Consider the following 18529-nt stretch of genomic DNA (forward strand, 5'->3'; position numbering starts at 1 on the left):
ATGGTTTTAGGTTGATTTCTGCACTAATTTTGGTGTTGATTGAATTTTGGAGACCCGAAACTCATATGTTTCATTTTCCCAGTGGAGAAATGTCGATTACCTTAGAAGATGTGACTTACCAACTTGGTTTCCCGATCGATGGTTTACAAATACAAATGACATATTGGAGAGTGAGTTTCAAGTGAATGAACAATCTACCGAGCAACAGGTCATTTTTATAACCCGAGCATATCTTCTCTAATTGATTAGAGGGATATTGTTATTGGATAAATCTGGAAATTTGATGCACATTCAATATCTTCCTATATTAGAATATTTTGATGAGTTTCGTGCATATAATTGATGTTATGCAATTTTGGTATTTTTTATATTGTAAACTTTGCAAGCTACAATTATGATAAGAGGTCAAAAGCAGATGTAGTAGGTTGTCTACTCCTATTGCAATCGTGGGTGTGGCATTATTTTCCCTTTTTTCCAGCTATTATATCTGCTCCAATTGAGTTTCCGAAATGTAATTTGTTTAATTTAAATTTTAGGAATTTTAAATTATTAACTAATAAATTTATAAATTTTGAATTAATAATCAACTTGATAAGTTGTATTTATTATGTTGTTAGATGGCAACATAGTATCACAATGTCCTAAAAAATTGAAAAAAATAATTTTAGGGTTCGTTTCGATTGAAATTAGGTTTTCTTTTAAAAATAAAAAAAATGGTTCGATGGAGTCATCGCCAATATTTTAATTAGGGTGTGATTAGATCATCCAAAAGTATTTTGTTATTTTAATAAAATTTTAATTTAAAAAATATTAAAACAACTTGTGGTCTACTTTCCAAAAAAATGAGTTTGAGAGTCGATTACATGTAGGGAATGCACCTCTACGATGCTCGGAAATTGGTACATAATCGATTAATTATTAACTTTGCAATGAAAAATTAAGAATTAAAGTTTAATTTAATTAATGATTTCTTTTAGTTGAATAAATACAACATTATTTAACGATTAAAATTATAGGGAGGAAGGTTAACAATTCATTGCATTTAACTAGAGAGAGTTAGTTACCTAATATGAAGTAGGATGACATCCCTCCCTTTTCCAACCAAAGCAGTGAACTATCAATATTTCTTCTCTAGAATTTAAAGTAAATTGAAAACACTTCAACATTTCAAATCGAAGAGAAATACCATCTAATATAAGTTAGTTCGATGGTTTTTCCAATCTCGGAAAGAAATAAGAAATATTAACATTTTATATTTAAACATTGTATTTATTCTCATAAAGGTTATGCAACGAACAATTGTTTTGTTAATAAGAGTTACCATACCTTAAAGATAGATAGATGATGTTGAAATATTTATAAATACCGGACTAGACCAACGAATAGGGTTGAATGACCTATTCTCGTTAAATCTAAATATAGGAACATTCCTCTTTCTATCCTCCTATCAATTTTAGAGTGTTTTCATTTTAATTAGTTACACTAGAGGATATTCATTTATTTTAAATTACCAGAATTAGACTACCAGGTGGATTAGGACAACGCTTTTCAATAATTTAGAATAAACAAATATTAGCTTTTAATTAATTATGAAGAGATTTTAAGTGATATTGGTGTACCCTAATTTTGACCATGTATTTCAAATGGAATCGAATGTGACCAATTTTGAAGATGCTCACATATTAATATCAAGTTGACTCAAGTCACATTGAGGAAGGCCATTGCTGAATTAGGTTTAAACCAAGTTTATAACCACGTGCATGCATTTTCGAATGGTGAGTCTAAATTAAAATTTAAATGAAAACCCTTTTGTTGGATATCAAAAATCATACAATATCCAAATTCAAATGTCCATTAGAGTCTAATTACAACCCAAACCTTTACCATTTAAACCTCAACCCATTACATCCATTAAGTACATTTAAATTAAACCAACCTATGGTCCATCTCCTTTAAACCAAACAACAGCCAAATTAGAACCCAAATAGCCCTGACCCATATTCGGCAGCCCAACATACAATCTAGGGTAAAGGAAAACCCTAAGCATCGATCAAGTGTCGCCAGCTTCCCTGGTTTCCTTTCCAGAAGCTCCCATTCTCAATGCCAGCTGTGCTGAGGTCCAGATGCTTCCCAACGGTCTCCAGCACCAGATTCCTCAGCAAATCCAGCAGATGAGTCATGCATAAAAATTGTAAAGTTTTTTCGTACATTTTTAACAGAAAAACAAGGTTATAAAAACCCAAAGATCTTTGTAATTAGCGATCTTCTTCCCCATTCTTCTCCTCGGATTGAATACACAAGCAATATAAACAAGGTGCTCCCTGATATTTTTTGGAGCAATCGAACACCAAGCATCATCATCCTTTTTCAATTTTATTTTTTTCATTCGAAATAACCCATAAATAAAGCAATGAAAATATTGAACATGCAAGTGATGATATTGGGTGTATAGTTTTTTATTTTCAAACCAAAAAAGGAGTCTTACGCTCGGATCTTCAATGGCGGCGGTTCCGGTGGTCGGAAAGCAGATCCGAACGGTGATGCCCGACGATGACGCGAACATCATACTTCGGAACCGAGATAATCTAACGGTCGGACGGTGAAATGACAATGAGAGTTAGAATAAGAAATCCAAAGCGTTTTCGACTAGATTCGGGGGTCTCGGAGTCGTTTATGGAAAATTAGACCCCATAAACATGTTCAGGAACTCGAAAAAAATAAATCTGGAAATTATGGGTTTCAATGGCCACCGGAGACAACGGCCGGCAACGGAACTTTCACCGGTTTTTGGGAAAGTATAGGGAGAGGGGAGACAGTTTTTAAAAATATATAGAGAGAGAGAGACAAAAAGAAAAATGAGAAAAGAAGGTGATTTTATAGCCTAAGCAAAACGATGCTGTTTTGGATTGATACCCGCTCGTTTTGAATGCCAAGAGTCTAATCTCTTCCATGGCCATTGTAATTTTCAATGATTTGCATTTTGGTCACTGCAATGTGTTCTTTTCATTTTTTCGAAAATTGAATGTCCTCATCTGTTCTTTTCCATTTTATTTCTTAGTATTAAAGTTTGGTTTATTTCTTCAGGTCATCCAACCTTTGTTTTTACAATTTGGTCATCAATCCTCTTTTTTATTTAATTCTATTATGAGGATTTATTTTCATTTATTTTAAATTAGTCACCACTAATGCTCTTTTTGTTTCGTATTGATTGCTATTTTATTTATTTATTTATTTGCAATTTGGTTATGGTAAGTATAAAAATTGTCACTGAACTTTTCTAAAGTTTTATTAGATCTCTTAACTTTTAAAACTTGCAATACAGTCCCTAACATTAGTCCATTTGCAATATGGTCCCCAATATTTAGCCCATTTGTAATATAGTCCCCGACGTAACTGTTGTGGGACCATATGCAAAGGAACTAAATGTTGGGGATGTATTGCGAGTTTTAAAAGTGGGGAACCTAATGAATGCTTAGAAAAGTTAGTGACCATTACTTATTTTACCCTTATATTAAAAAATTACGATTTATATTTTATTAATTTAACATTCAAGGTTTAAAAATGTTATGAATTTTTTCATTTACATTATTAACTCTAAACTAAGTTTTCATTTAAAGGTCGAGGCTAGATTTATAGTGAAAAATACTTGTATTACTCTCTTTACATATTTAATCGATTAAAGGCGGTGTGAATTTATCTCAAAATTGATAATATTTTAAGATAAATAAAACTTTCTCAAACTCAAATCAAATAATAAATAAAAGGGTAAAGTATAGTATGGTCATTGAACTTTTCTAAAACTTTCATTTAGGTCCCTAACTTTTAAAACTTGCAAAACAGTCCCCAACATTAAGTCTATTTGCAATATGGTCCCCCAAACCTTTAGTCCATTGCAATATGGTCCCTGATGTAACGTTGGGGGACCCTATTGCAAACGAATATTTGGGGATTGTATTATAAGTTTTAAAAGTTGGGGGACCTAAATGAATGTTTTAGAAAAGTTTAGTGACATTACTATACTTTACCCTTTGGTATTTATTTTTTCTTATTAGTTATTTACTTTGAATTTAATATTGTTTTTTTTACAGTTTAGTCCCTCATATTTTTTGCGTCTAACTTTGCTCGTAGTTTACTTACCTTTTCCATGATAATTTGCTTTAAATTGTTCTTTACCTTTTTTTTTATTTACTTCTGGTCCGTGGATTCATATTCTTCCTTTTATTGTTTTATTTATTTCCCCCTTTTTTTATTCATTAATCATAGTTGAATTTAGGTGTAAATTGATAAATTTGTTTCTTACTTTCTATTTTATTGTTGTAAATTAATATTTCATATGATCCGTCACTAAATTTAGGAGATTATATGTTAAGATGGCGTGTAGACTTTGTTTAACTTGACTATTCATTACATTTAATTTGTATATATATTACCTTATGCTATGTATGAATTTAGGTAATGTTTACAACTTATATATAATCACACACATATCATGCCATAAATAGCTTAAAGCTTTAATTTAGATAGATGGATATAGAATACACCTCATACCCTTTTTATATTTTATGTTAAATTATCTATTTATTTCCCTTGCATTACGTATATTCTGCACCATGTTTATTAAAAATATTTCACTTAATTTCGCTAACACTTTATTATAGATACGTATAATAACTATTTCCTTTTATTTTGTACATCATTTATTAGCTTTAGATTTATTTATTTAATCAGTAGATTTGGTTTTTGCTCAAAATGAAAAGTATGTATATTCTATGGTTACTTATTATAACATCAAAGTTGTTGTTCTCCTCAATTTATTCCTTTTACCTTTTTTAATTGTTGCTAGTAATTATTTACATTCCTTTAATTTAGTCCATAATTAGAGCCTTAGATTTAGATTTCTCACACTAGTCTTTTAATTTAGATAATAATTTGATTTGGCTCTCGCATCAAGATGCTCGAGAGTTTATTTTGATTATTCAATTCCATAATTGGTAAATTAATTAGATTAAGAATAAGATCTTTACTTTAGACTCCTCACAATTATCCTTGAACTTTAGATTTTTTTAACATAATTAATTAGAGAACATAATAATTAGAGCCTCCACTTTAGGTTTAATTTCACTTTAGTCCTTGATTTAGGGAATAGTTCGTTTGTCTTTCGCATTAAGATGCATGGAGTTACTTCAAGTATTCAATTCAACAATTGGTTAAAATAAATTAGGATTAATATTAGAGACTCCATTTTTAGGTTTAGTCTTCTAGGTTGTTTAATTTTTATAATGACACTTTAAGTTAGGAAAATCTGAATTAACTCATCTAGCATAATTAGGTCTTTAAAGATTGTATAATTGCATCTTGATTTAAATAATAGGCAATGTTCTTTATTAAGGAATTAATAGTGTATCCTCTATATTATGCTAAGGGGGTGGCCCATTGGTAATTTCTGAAGTAAAATCACATCATTTTCAAAGCCCCGTGTCATGATTTCTTAAACTTTGAGGCAATGTTTGTTTATTGGGGTCAATAATTGAGCTTTCGTATAAATGCTTGGGGTGAATGTATCGGTCTCAATAACGAATATCCTTTTCAAATTTGCTTCCATAATGATTTTTTTAAATAGATAAAACTCAAACTCAAAATTTGATTTTAAATATAGGGTAATCGACTATGTACCAATTTTGGGCGTTGTGGGGTGCAAACCTTCCTCACGCGTAACTGACTCCTGAACCTTAAAATGATTGGTGATAACTCCAAATATTTCATTCAAAAACTGTCATCGTTGCAACTAGTCAGCTTTCCCCCGAAAGGACTGTTGTGATAGATGCAAATGAGGTTATCATGCTTATTAATAAAATAAACCTGTCATGAAATCAAACAATATGCTTCATAGAATATTAATAAAGTTTAAGGGAGAAATCAAAATGGTCAATTTAATTAACATGTTAGGATTATAATGAAAAGAATTAAAAAAATGTATAAAATGTAAATAAATTAAAAAAAAAACATAAACAACTTAAAGTAAACATGACTTAATTATATTAAAAAATAAAGCTTGAGGTTAAATTAAAAAGAAAATCATAATTACTTACCTTTGAGAATTTGTTGCTATAAGATAAAATAATCAGGGTTGTAAAAAGTAAAAAAGAATAAAAATAAAAAATAAAAAATAAAAAATACAATTTGAGTCAGATATGCAAAAGTGAGATAAAAGAGTTATGAGTATTACAATAAAATAAACAATATAAAATATACATGAGAAGGTAAATTAATAATGAAATTGAATAAAAAATATTTAAATTACATTCAAGAATAAGTAAATATAAAAATAAATGAATGAATTATAAATGTAAAGAAAAAATTATTAAAAAAGGAAAAAAACACATTTAGAATGATAAATTAAAAAAAGTGAAAGAAATTAAATTAGATTTAATTTTTACAGAGATTAAAAAAGAATCAAAATAAAATAGAAAGGAAAAAAGGAAAGTAAATCAAATTAAAATTAGGGGAAAATATGGCAGTGACATGATTATGACAATGTAAAAGTAAAAAATAATTAAAATTTGATATCCTTTCACATGAGTATAAGATATTTTTTCCACTTTTATTGCTCTCTTTTAATTACAACGCTTGGATTACCCTGTCTTCCCTCTTTCTCTCCCCCTATTTTCCTCTCCTCTTTTATTATATATCTTCTAAAGAGATTAAAAAGGTATCTATTTATAGTTGAGCCTCCGTACATCTAATTCAATGGCTAAGATATGTTCAAATAATACAAGATCTTCTTATATAAAAAAATAACATCTAATATTATCTAATCACATCAATTAGTATATTCTTTTCCATTGATAGGAGATCACATTGTGTCATGACAACTTTTTGATCAAATAAATAATAATAATATGGTGTGTAATGTAACACCTTCATACCGATGCGGGTGACTCGATCCGATCCAATATATCACATTAGGACCATCGGAGCGACCCACAATAAAAATCCAGGAAAAACTAAAAATTTTATTAGTCCATTTAAAACCGTTAAATAATTTATAGATAAAATACAAGTTCAGAAAATCATTTAAATAGTAAAATAAAATCCTCCAATATCCAGTAGTAGAACAAGTTTCAAACTCGAATATAAAAGCAGAATACAACCTGTCGTAACCGGTTTTCGTCCGGGCACGAAATATTTATTTGGCGGAAAAATTGATGTGAATAAATGGTTTTTAAAAATAATTTGGGAGTCGCCATCGGCCTTTTGGGTCAGGTAGGTCGAATACCTAAAAAATTTATCTTTTAAAAGAGTTTTTAAGAAAACATCAGTTAAAAAATGAACTGATCTGCGTTTATAACCAAAAATTCGTTCTTTTTAATAATAAAAAGGGATTCGTGGTCGGTTACGTTTAGGGAAGGATTAGCACCCCTACAACGCCCAAAATTGGTACTTTTTAATTATAAATTGTCTCTATTATTAAAATTTTAAAAATTCAAAATATATTTAATTTATAATCCTATTATTTCAAAATTATATAAAAAAAATACTTAAAAATATTGGAAAAAGACTTCTAGGTGCCTTAAGACAGCTCTTTTCTTTGATATTGATAAATATTAATTTAAATTAAATAATATTTTTTTATAATTTTTAATTTTAAAATACCAGAATAGGACATCCAGTTGTATTAAGACTGACCTTTCTTCGATATTGAAAATAAATATTAAAATAATTATTAAAAATATATATAAATTATTTATTATATCTATTTATAACTATATAATAATAAAGTATTTAAATATATAAATAAAACAATAAAAATACAATTAGAACGATATATTTAAAAGCAGTAAATAAATGAAAACATTTAAAATTAGTGACTAAAATATAATAAAATTAAGATTAAAAATCTAATTCATAATTAATCAAAATATAGGGATTAAACATACTATTTTTTATTTTATTAATTTAATGATTAAAATAAAACTATATAAAATTCGGATATTAGATTAAAATAAATTAAAAATATAAACTAGGGATCAAAATATTACTTATTAAAATTAAAGGATTAAATCTGTTATTTATCCTAAATATATTATTTTAATACAAAGGACTAAAATAAATAAAATTACAATTAAAGAACCGAATTAAAAGGATTATTAATTGATTTAGTGACTAAAATGTAAAGTTTACAAATTAGGCTCACTGCGGAAAGGATTTAACTATTATTTAATTACACGAATAGCCCTCCCCGAAACGGCGTCGTTTGGGAAGGGCTATTTAATGCCCAAACCGGCTGGCCCTTCGGGCCAGCTATCTCAAACAGAGAGAGAGCCAGAATTCTCTCTGGCCTCTCTCTATATTCCCTCACCGGAGGGAATCCGGCAGCCGTCTGCCGCCGTAAATTCTGCCGCCGACCACTGGCTCCGGTGGTCGGAAATTCCCCAAATTCACCTAAAATGTAGATCTAAACACCCTAAGACCGAATCCGGCCTTTGTTTCCCCAAAAAGACTCCTAATCGGAGTAAATCTATGAAAATACATTCGGTATTTTCTGTTCTCCGGCGATGTTTAGTGCTTCCGGCGATGGTCAAGGCTTCTTTAGTAAGCTTCTCTCCTTTTTTTGTTGTTGTTGCTGTGTTGTTGTTGACTGGGATCGTTGGTAGTTTTTTTTATCTCTCTCTGTCTCTTTTGTTTTCTCGTTTCTCCCCGTTCTTCTCTGTTTTTGCTCGCAGATGGGGTGATGGCTTTATAGCCATCACCGGTGTGGCCATCGGACCGGGTAAAAGAATACCCTTCGGTGAGTCACAGGACTCCCAGTAGTGACTCACCCCATAGCCATGGCGTGGACGGCTGGCGTTGGAGCTTCTGGAGCCTTCAGTTGGGACGTGGCAGCGGTGGAGATGGCGAGAGCAGCTGCGGCGGCCGCGTGGCCCTAGGGTATCATACCCTAGGGTTTACATCTGGAGGTTCTTGGACCGTTGGATCATGCCAGATCCAACGGTGGATGGATGATGGCGGCTGGGTTTAGATACAAACCCTAAACGGGTTTAGGGTTACACATTTAGGTTAACTGTTTGGGCCATTGTATTTGGGTTAACTGGTTGGGCCAGACTTGGCCCGTTTGTAATAATAAAATAATAATAAAAATAATAATAATAATCATCATAATAATAATAATAGTAAATGGAAAAAAAATAGTATCTTCAACTGCCCCTCTTTGCTCATTCTTTGTGTTAACAAGAATAGAGTAAAGATGAAAAGATAATAATATTTTTTTATCCATTTGAATTCACTTGACTATGATGGAGATGTTGAATAAATTCTTCTCTTTCTTCAGATGAGTTCTTTTCATTATGAACCTTCTGCTGGGGATGATGTTGACCTATTTCCTTCTGTGATAGAGTCATTCAAAAGGTTAAATAAGCTCTTCTCATTATGAACTTTCTCTGGAAAGGCTGATGCTAATCTATCTCCTTCTGTGATAGAATTATGCAAAAAGTTGAACAAGCTCTTCTTATTATGAACTTCTTCTTCTTCAGATGAGTTCTTCTCATTATGAACTTCTCTGGAAAAGCTGGCAATGTTAATCCATCAAATGATGAATTTAAACAAAAGGTTGAACAAATTCTTCTCATTATGAACTTATTCTTCCTTCTTCAGATGAGTTCTTCTCATTATGAACTTTCTCTGGAAAAGCTGATTTATCAAATGATGGATTTGAGCAAAAGATTGAACAAATTCTTCTCATTATGAACTTTTTCTTCTTCTTCAGATGACGAGTTCTTCTCATTATGAACTCTACCTGGCAATGTTAATCCATCAAATGATGAATTTAAACAAAAGGTTGAACAAATTCTTCTCATTATGAACTTATTCTTCCTTCTTCAGATGAGTTCTTCTCATTATGAACTTTCTCTGGAAAAGCTGATGTTGATCTATCTCTTTCTGTGATAGCGTCGAGCAAAAGGTTGAACAGATTCTTCTCATTATGAACTTCTTCTTCCTCTTCAGATGAGCTCTTCTCATTATAAACTTCATATGGAAATGTTGGTCCATCGAGTGATGAATTCAAACAAAAAGTTGAACAAATTCTTCTCATTATGAATTTCTTCTCATTATGAACTCTACCTGGCAATGTTGATCCATCAAATGATGAATTCAAACAAAAGGTTGAACAAATTCTTCTTATTATGAATTTCTTCTTCCTTCTTCAGATGAGTTCTTCTCATTATGAACTTTCTCTAGCAATGCTAATCCATTAGGTGATGAATTTAAGCAAAAAGTTGAACAAGTTCTTCTCATTATGAACTTCTTCTTTCTTCTTCAGATGAGTTCTTCTCATTATGAGCTGTCTCTGGAAATGTTGATACTGATCTATCTCCTGTCGTTATAGAGTCATGCAAAAGGCTGAACAAATTCTTCTCATTATGAACTTCTTCTCCTCTTCAGATGAGTTCTTCTTATTATGAACTCTTTCTAGCAATACTGATCCATCGAATGATGAAATCGAGCAAAAAGTTGAACAAATTCTTCTCATTATGAATTCCTTCTTTCTTCTTCAGATGAGTTCTTCTCATTATGAACTCTTCTTTCTTCTTCAGATGAGTTCTTCTCATTATGAACTTTCTCTGGAAAAGCTTATCCATCAAGTGATGGATTTGAGCAAAAGGTTGAACAAGTTCTTCTCATTATGAACTTCTTCTTCATTCTTCAGATGAGTTCTTCTCATTATGAACTTTCGTTGGAAAAGTTGATCCATTGTTATGGATTTGAACAAAAAGTTGAACAAGTTCTTCTCATTATGAACTTCTTCTTTCTTCTTCAGATGAGTTCTTCTCATTATGAACTCTACCTGGCAATGTTGATCCATCAAATGATGAATTCAAACAAAAAGTTGAACAAGTTCTTCTCATTATGAACTTCTTCTTCTTTCTTCAAATGAGTTCTTCTCATTATGAACTCTTCCGGAAATGTTGATCCATTGAATGATGGATTTGAATCTTTGCTAAAATCTTTGAAATTCCTGTCAGAATTCAACATGGATAAAATGAATGAAAATGCACCTATTTTTGCAAATGTCTAAATATGATGCATGAATGTTTATGCAATCTTCATTTGACTTCAAAGTGGTGAACTCGGTTTTCCTCCACTTCATCATTTATTGCCAGGTTCACCTCTGGATATCAGTGTAGCAACTTATGCTATCAAGCTTGAATTTCTGAAGAACCATCTGATCAACTTGTATCTTTATGTCTTCTTTGCTTTATGAAAGTCTCAGAAGAATTGTTTCGTTTGTGGAACTCTTGTCGTAATCAGAACTATGACCTTGATGCCCCATTTTGTCTTGGATAAAACCAACTTTCTTTGCTTGGAGTTGTGCAGAAATTCGATAAAGCTTTCATCTTTGAAAAGAGAATCTGTCATCTTTAAAAAGGGAATCTATCATCTTTGAAGAGAGAATCTATCATCTTTGAAGAGTGTAGATGTAGATATGTCTGACTCAGCGGGGATTAATTAGGAGAGTAGAGTCTGTTCTGATTTGACTCTTGAAACACATCATAAGGAGAATTTATCTCAATTCCTTTCATGTCTCCATATTTAATTGGTTCCCGAACAAAGCAACTTGGACCATATAATATGTCTCCATATTTAACTAGTTTCTTGTGGTTAAAATTTCAGCTCTCCATCTGCGGGAAAAAAATCTTCATCATATCTCATCTTATAATCTTGAAGTTGAAGAAGACAAACTTCATCTTGGATCAAAAATGGAAACCATATGATCACAATATTGGTTCAACATCAGAATAACTGGTTCGTAAAACATTTGATAACATATTCTTCATCTCATGTGGTTTCAGCTTAGATGTAAAACACTTGACAACACATTCATCCTTTTCTATGGGATGTAAAACATTTGACAACGCATTCATCCCTTTCTGTGGACTCTGCTCAGATTTCTCAATTATTGAAGCTCTTTGCCTAGTGTTCAAAGTTTTTGTATGATATCACAAGATCACTTGAGAACAAAACTCAGTGGGGATATAAGTGAGATGTTGGTATGACCAAAAAGTTGGTCAAATTCACGATATATGCTAGTGTCGAGTTGAATAAAAGATACCAACTGATCTTGATATCATTTCGAGCAAGGGCAAGTGTGATATTGATCACGTTTTCTTCTGTAACGAGTGTTATAGGAATTAGAAACACACCCACTATAAGAGCTATGTATGGAAAGATATCCGTAGAATTCTTGATACTGGGGATGAAACGCACATGATAAACCAAATAGATAAAAACTCGGTTCAGTCTAGCTGGCAATAATAACCCCAGTAACACCGGGAAAGAGCAATATACATGAGATTTTCTCTTCAATGTCATCAAGTAAACAAAACTGATGTGAAAAACAGCTTCGTAACCTCAACAGTATGGTTGAAACTAACTGACAAGAATCTCAAAGAAATATTTTCAATTATCACCGACACACAAAAGGCCAAATTTAGATTTTGAGGTCTCGAGGAACTGATCCTTGGGTCGAATGGCCTACAAAGGGACCATCTTTATTCATGCAACCATGATGTAGCTTAACAAAGAACACACTGTCATGTGACACATGGTTTAAGAAGATTGGGTATTTGAAACCATACTTGCTGAATAAATATTTGTTCAACAACAAGACCTTAATGCAACTGTTTGATGAACGAAACAATTATGTATAGTCAACTTCACTGTCATTGTTTCACCGTTTTCATTCTTCATATCTTTATGTCTCATTGGAAATATCTGCTCAAGTCAATGATTTTTAACACATGATGATGTAGGCCTTCAGCATGCCCCAGCATTTGCTGATACGATCATTTAAAGATGCATCAACAGTCCTAATTCTGATTGAAATGGGCTTTCAGCATGCCCCGATATTTACTTCTTGTCAGACAGAGCCTTCAAAATGTCCCACATGGATCTGTCTGAAGGAACCTTTAAAATGCCCCAACATTTGCTGATACAGATGTTAAAAGTATGCTCAACATTACTTCTTGTTGAGATGAGCCTTTAAAATGCCCAAATATTCATATTGCTGTAAGCCTTCAAAATGCTCTAATATTCTAGTTCTGATTGAAAATGGGCCCTCAAGATGTCCCTCTAGATTTGTCTGATTCACTCTCAATGTCTGTTTGACTGAAATGTTATGATCCCCACAAGGTTCAATTTTGACAATGCACTGTGATGGATACTTGTGGCTTTATTCGTGCTCCAAATCTGTTTATCTTGAATACTCTCATTCTGGTGTCACTAAACAGCAGTGTTGTCCGGTAACTGGAAGAATTCTCTTCATATTGTCACAAACTTAAGAAGTACTCAATCATTCTGACAGAAACGTTTGAGATATGTGTCTTCAGAATGAGGTGACTATTTTCTGTATCTGGAGGGATTTAGTCAGACAGAGCAATATAAATAGCTTGGTAATCCATTCCAGGCTAACACAGTGGCTTATCATCTTTCAGTGAAGGCCATCTCTGAAATATACTTTTCTGTGGGAGAGAAACCAATTTACGCGAACAGTACTCTAATGCAATGACACGACTACATATACAATGGTACAAGCTCATCAAAAATCCGCACCCATGCAACATGTTGATTCTGATAACAACTCATCTGATTATAAACTGATCTTTCAGGATGATTTCACAGATATTGATAGTTCTTTTGATATCGAGGAAATCATGAATTCTGATTCTGATGAGGAGAGTAAACTGTTATACTTGACAAAAACAGGATATTCAGAGGTTGAGGCTTCAATAGCCATGGAGAGATGTGATCCGGATTCATCAATCCAGAGTTAACAGATTTTATATGTGCTGCTCAAATGGCTAAGGCTGCTGACGCACTTCTTTCAGTATAAGATAGGAAGCCATTATGCAATGATCTCAATTACAAGCAAAGGCGAAACTTGGGCTATGATTTTTGAAAAGGAAGAAGCTGAGGAAGCTTGAAAAGAAGCTTCTTAATGAAGATGATCATGCAGTTCATCTTTCAATTCCAATGATCGGTTCTGGGGTTCCTACCGAATCAGATCAGATAACTCAAAGAACACTTCCAGAAGATGCTATTGGGTCTCCTTATTTCTACTATGAGCAAATTCATCTTTCAAATACAATGATTGGTTTTGGGGTTCATACCAAACCAGATCAGATAACTCAAAGAACACTTCCAGAAGATGCTATTGGGTCTTCTTATTTCTACTATGAGCAAATTCATCTTTCAAATCCAATGATTGGTTTTGGGGTTCATACCAAACCAGATCAGATAACTCAAAGAACACTTCCAGAAGATGCTATGAGCACATGGCACTTGCTCCAGTTAATGTTTGGACTGGAATATCATAGTACTTATTCGATGTAGAGCCAGAATTTGTAGATTCGAAGCATTTTCATGCTACTACACTGAAAAGGGCTATATTCATAATTCTGCCAATTGAGAACAGATTTTCTCTTATTCTGCTTCCTCCATGTGCTGATGCTTTTCCATTGACAAAGAAATGATGGCCTTCCTGGGATCCAAGAACAAAGTTGAACTGTTTATAAACATGTACAGGAAGTGCCAAATTGACAGAAAGGATCTGTAAGGCTCTTGAAGCTTATGACAATGAGCCACCTTCGAGTGTCCAGAAGTATGTTCTTGATGAGTGCTAAAAATGGAATCTGGTATGGGTTGAAAAGAATAAAATTGTTCCACTTGAATCTGATGAGGTGGAAATGCTTCTAGGTTTCCCTAAAAACCATACACAAGGATCTGTATAGAGACATGTTCCATGGTGGTATCAATGTCCTGTCTCTTTTCTCTGGGATCAATGATGCAGAAGTTGTCTTTTACTGTCTTGGCATACATTTGAAAACAGATGTGCAAGAACTGAATGATGATCGGTTGGAGCAATTGATGAGTAGTTTTGTCGAATTCGACCTTGTTGTAAGTGGCATCCAGCGTAACAACCTTACTGGAAGAAATAAACATCATTGTGATGGGCTTGAAGATTTTTGTTGGTGCATTTACTTGTAATGATTGCTACAACAAACTGTCTCTTCAGCTGCTTCAATATATCTCACTCTTTTCGAATTATGGAACGGTTTAGTTGACAGTAAAATTTGTCATCTTCAAATTTTGGACTCCTGTAACCAATATTACCCTATATAAAAGGCCTATAAGGGTAGATTCTGTTCCAATGTCTTATTCTGTGCCATAAGTCCTCAAATTCAAATTCAGCAATCTTCTGAAGGACATAATGAATATCATCTTGACAAAGAAAATGATCAGCATAGAAGAAGTAGCAATAATGTATCAAGACTTGAGCCAGCATCACGGTATAACCAGAGTGCAGGTAGTGACTTGTTCATGGCTTTATGATGTAATCTTCTAGAGAACATGAATTGATGGTTGGGGAAAATAATCTGTCTGGTGATGCTTATCGCCCTCAGCATGAGATAAACGATAATCTTTCTTGATGAATTGCTAATGTCATATGAGAGTGTCACAAGTTCAATTCTCCAGACTTTCTGGCTTCTTGGACCACTTGCCTTCAAAAATGTGAAGCGCTTCATTCTTCTGGCTTCGTTCATTCTTTTTCTACAACAGAGGTAGAATAAGCAACAATTTCTTTAAGGACCTTCCTCATTTGAGACTGTATTGTTTGAAAATGTTTTTTTTTCTCCTTTCTTTATTGAAGAATGAAAGAATTTTGCAAAGTATTACCCCTTTCAGGTTCACAATATAATCGAATCATAAACAATGAGTTTAATGAATATCAAATAAATCAACTACACTTTTAAATCATTCAAAAATCATAGTCCTATGGCAAGTGTCAAAATTATTGACTGATTTGAGGTGTAGGTTGATTTTGGTAAAGTAGGTTCTTTCAAGTTGGTTCAGTATGTTGCTTCGGGCTTCCACTAACTTGAAGAAATGGTTGTTATGCTCATTTTGTAGAGATGCTTCTCGTTTCCAGAATCTCAGGAACGTTTTTGAGATGTGTGGTGCTTCATTAAGAGCTTAAGATCGTCTCTTATGTCATTGTTGCACCATTCAATATTCGAGCCGCCTTTTCAGGTTTTCAACTCGAATCCTCCTTTGGTTTCAAAGATGTTTTTTTTTAAAAATTTATATCTTGAACCCTCCTTTTATCATTTTTCATATCATGCATTAAAGATTTTAAAAACCAATTTTTACAAATAAAAATCAATCTTGAGAGGCGGAATGAATTCTGAAGATATTCTCTTTTACTTAGAAATCCATGTACGATTAAAATGGACTTTTCAGGTACGTAACGTAGGCCATGGCTTATGGTTATGAAAAAAGGGATAAAAAGGCCCAAATAAGTGTTTAAGGGTCATCAAACCAAGGATCAATTCATTCTGATGCCATCAATCTTGTTTTGTTTGACTTGGATCTGCCTTGCTGGGGAATTTTCCATCAACTGGATCCCTCTAGACTGCCAAATTTTGGATTCATTTCCATTTTCTCATATCTCCAGCATTTCTTTCTCTTCTTGTTTGTACTTGATCAACCTTGTAACTTGAGGCTCAATAAGTCACCCATCTTGATTCAATTTTCCTTTTTTTTTCTTCTTTCTTTGTTGGATGAGTATAATACTTCAATTGCTTTGAGCACCTCCTTTTCCTTTTGCATTTTGGAGGTTTTCCATTATTCTTGATTGGATAGATCTTCAAGCACTCTGTATTTGACATACTTTGTAGTTCAAAACTTTCATGACTTCATGGAAACTTGTCTTCGTAATAAAACTGTATTGACAATCTTTATTCTTGTGAGCAAATATCCTTTACCTTGCCCCCCAATGTAGAGGGTGATCCTTGGTTAGGGTTGAATTAGAAGAAAAATTATTCAGGCTCAAATGGGGACAACAAAGGATATATATATATATATATTAAAGGATAAATGAAACAATGCCATTCATCATCTCATACACAGAAACCTTTGTAAAAAGAGGTATCCACAGGGGGATGAATATTCAAGATTAACTTTATTTACATGAAAAAATGTAATTAATGCATTATATATTTCTTTCAATCAATCACTTTCCCCTTCTTCTTTGAGTATGCCCTAATCACTCGAAATTATCATCAATGGGTTGGTCCCTGATGCCTCATCTCGTCTCTTCTTGTAGTAAGATTCACGGATAATTGAAAGTTTGGTTCTTTTGAGGTCTTTTGGTTTATGATGGTTTTGTGTTCGAAAAGACAAAATGTGTGACTTTTGAAGTCATGTATATGGTGGAATGTAGTATCATCAATCAACTATACCCGAAAAGGTAAACATCTTGAGTAGGTGTCTCAAAAACAGGTAGAGACATTTCTTCAGAGTCTCAGATAAATGTAGTGTCAAGATTTGGTTTTGGTAAGGGTCGAGTAATTGGCATTGGATGGGATATATAATTTTACTACTTGCCAATAGATCTATAACTCTTGAAAAATTAAAAGAATATTTAATCTACTTGATACTCAATAATCTCAAGATTAAAAATTTGACTCCTTGCTCATAACCATAAAAGAAACACATATTTATTTATTGCACAAAAGGCGGAGAAAGGAACAAAAAACATATTCAAACAAGATGCTGAAAATAGAAAGTACTACAGTGGTAGATAACACTTCCACTTGTTTATGCATCATTACTCCTCTAATGTTGGGTGTGTACTTAGCCCAGGATTTTTATCCTTATTTGCCCCCCATTTCTTGATCATTTCTTGTGTCAAGACTCCCTTGTCAACGAGTGTCTCTATTTCCTTTAACAGTGACCAACAATTCCCTGTTGAATGTCCAGATACTCCCAAGTGAAAATTACAGAAGCTATTTTGATCATAGCAATGGGCATAAGGCTTTGGTGACACCTTCACCAATCTTGGTGTAATGTATTGACCTTTAACCAAATGAGGGTACAGGTCTGAGATAGATTCTTGAAACACCTTCAGAGTTTTTCTCGCTCGCGAGGCTATAACCTTCTTTTATCGTTCTGAACGAATGAATGCTCTCATGTTATCGAGGGGGTTCTGAATACTCATTTCAGCTATAACTGGGGTAATATTAACCAGATTTCTTAAGTTGTCCTTTGCCTTACTGGTTTTCGGCAAATCTGATACATGTATCTGAGGTGTCTTTTGGGTTATATCTGCCTCATTCTTTCTTAGACCTATAGGCCAATCTTGAATTACATCCATGGGAGCCTTTTGATTTCTTTTCCCATTTTCTTGTGCCCAATATTCTTCGTAGGATTTGGTTACATTAGTTTCTGTTGCAACAACGGTTTCTGAACATTGAACCTTAACCCCTTCTTTTATCTTGCATTTTTGAATTGCTTGCTCTAAAGGGTCTTGAAAATTTCCCTTAAGGTTACCAGGAACCTTAGCTGAACAATTTGGAATTCCAGTCTGATTTATCCAAGGAACTTCCTTATAGGTCCAATTCTCATTTGGAGGCCACTGTGATTGATCAAGTTGTGGAGTAATTGATCTGGCTAAGAGCATTTTTGGATGCAA

This window comes from Hibiscus syriacus, unplaced genomic scaffold (assembly GCF_006381635.1).
Source record: "Hibiscus syriacus cultivar Baekdansim isolate YM2019G1 unplaced genomic scaffold, ASM638163v2 tig00111847_pilon, whole genome shotgun sequence".
NCBI classification, from domain to species: Eukaryota; Viridiplantae; Streptophyta; class Magnoliopsida; order Malvales; family Malvaceae; genus Hibiscus; species Hibiscus syriacus.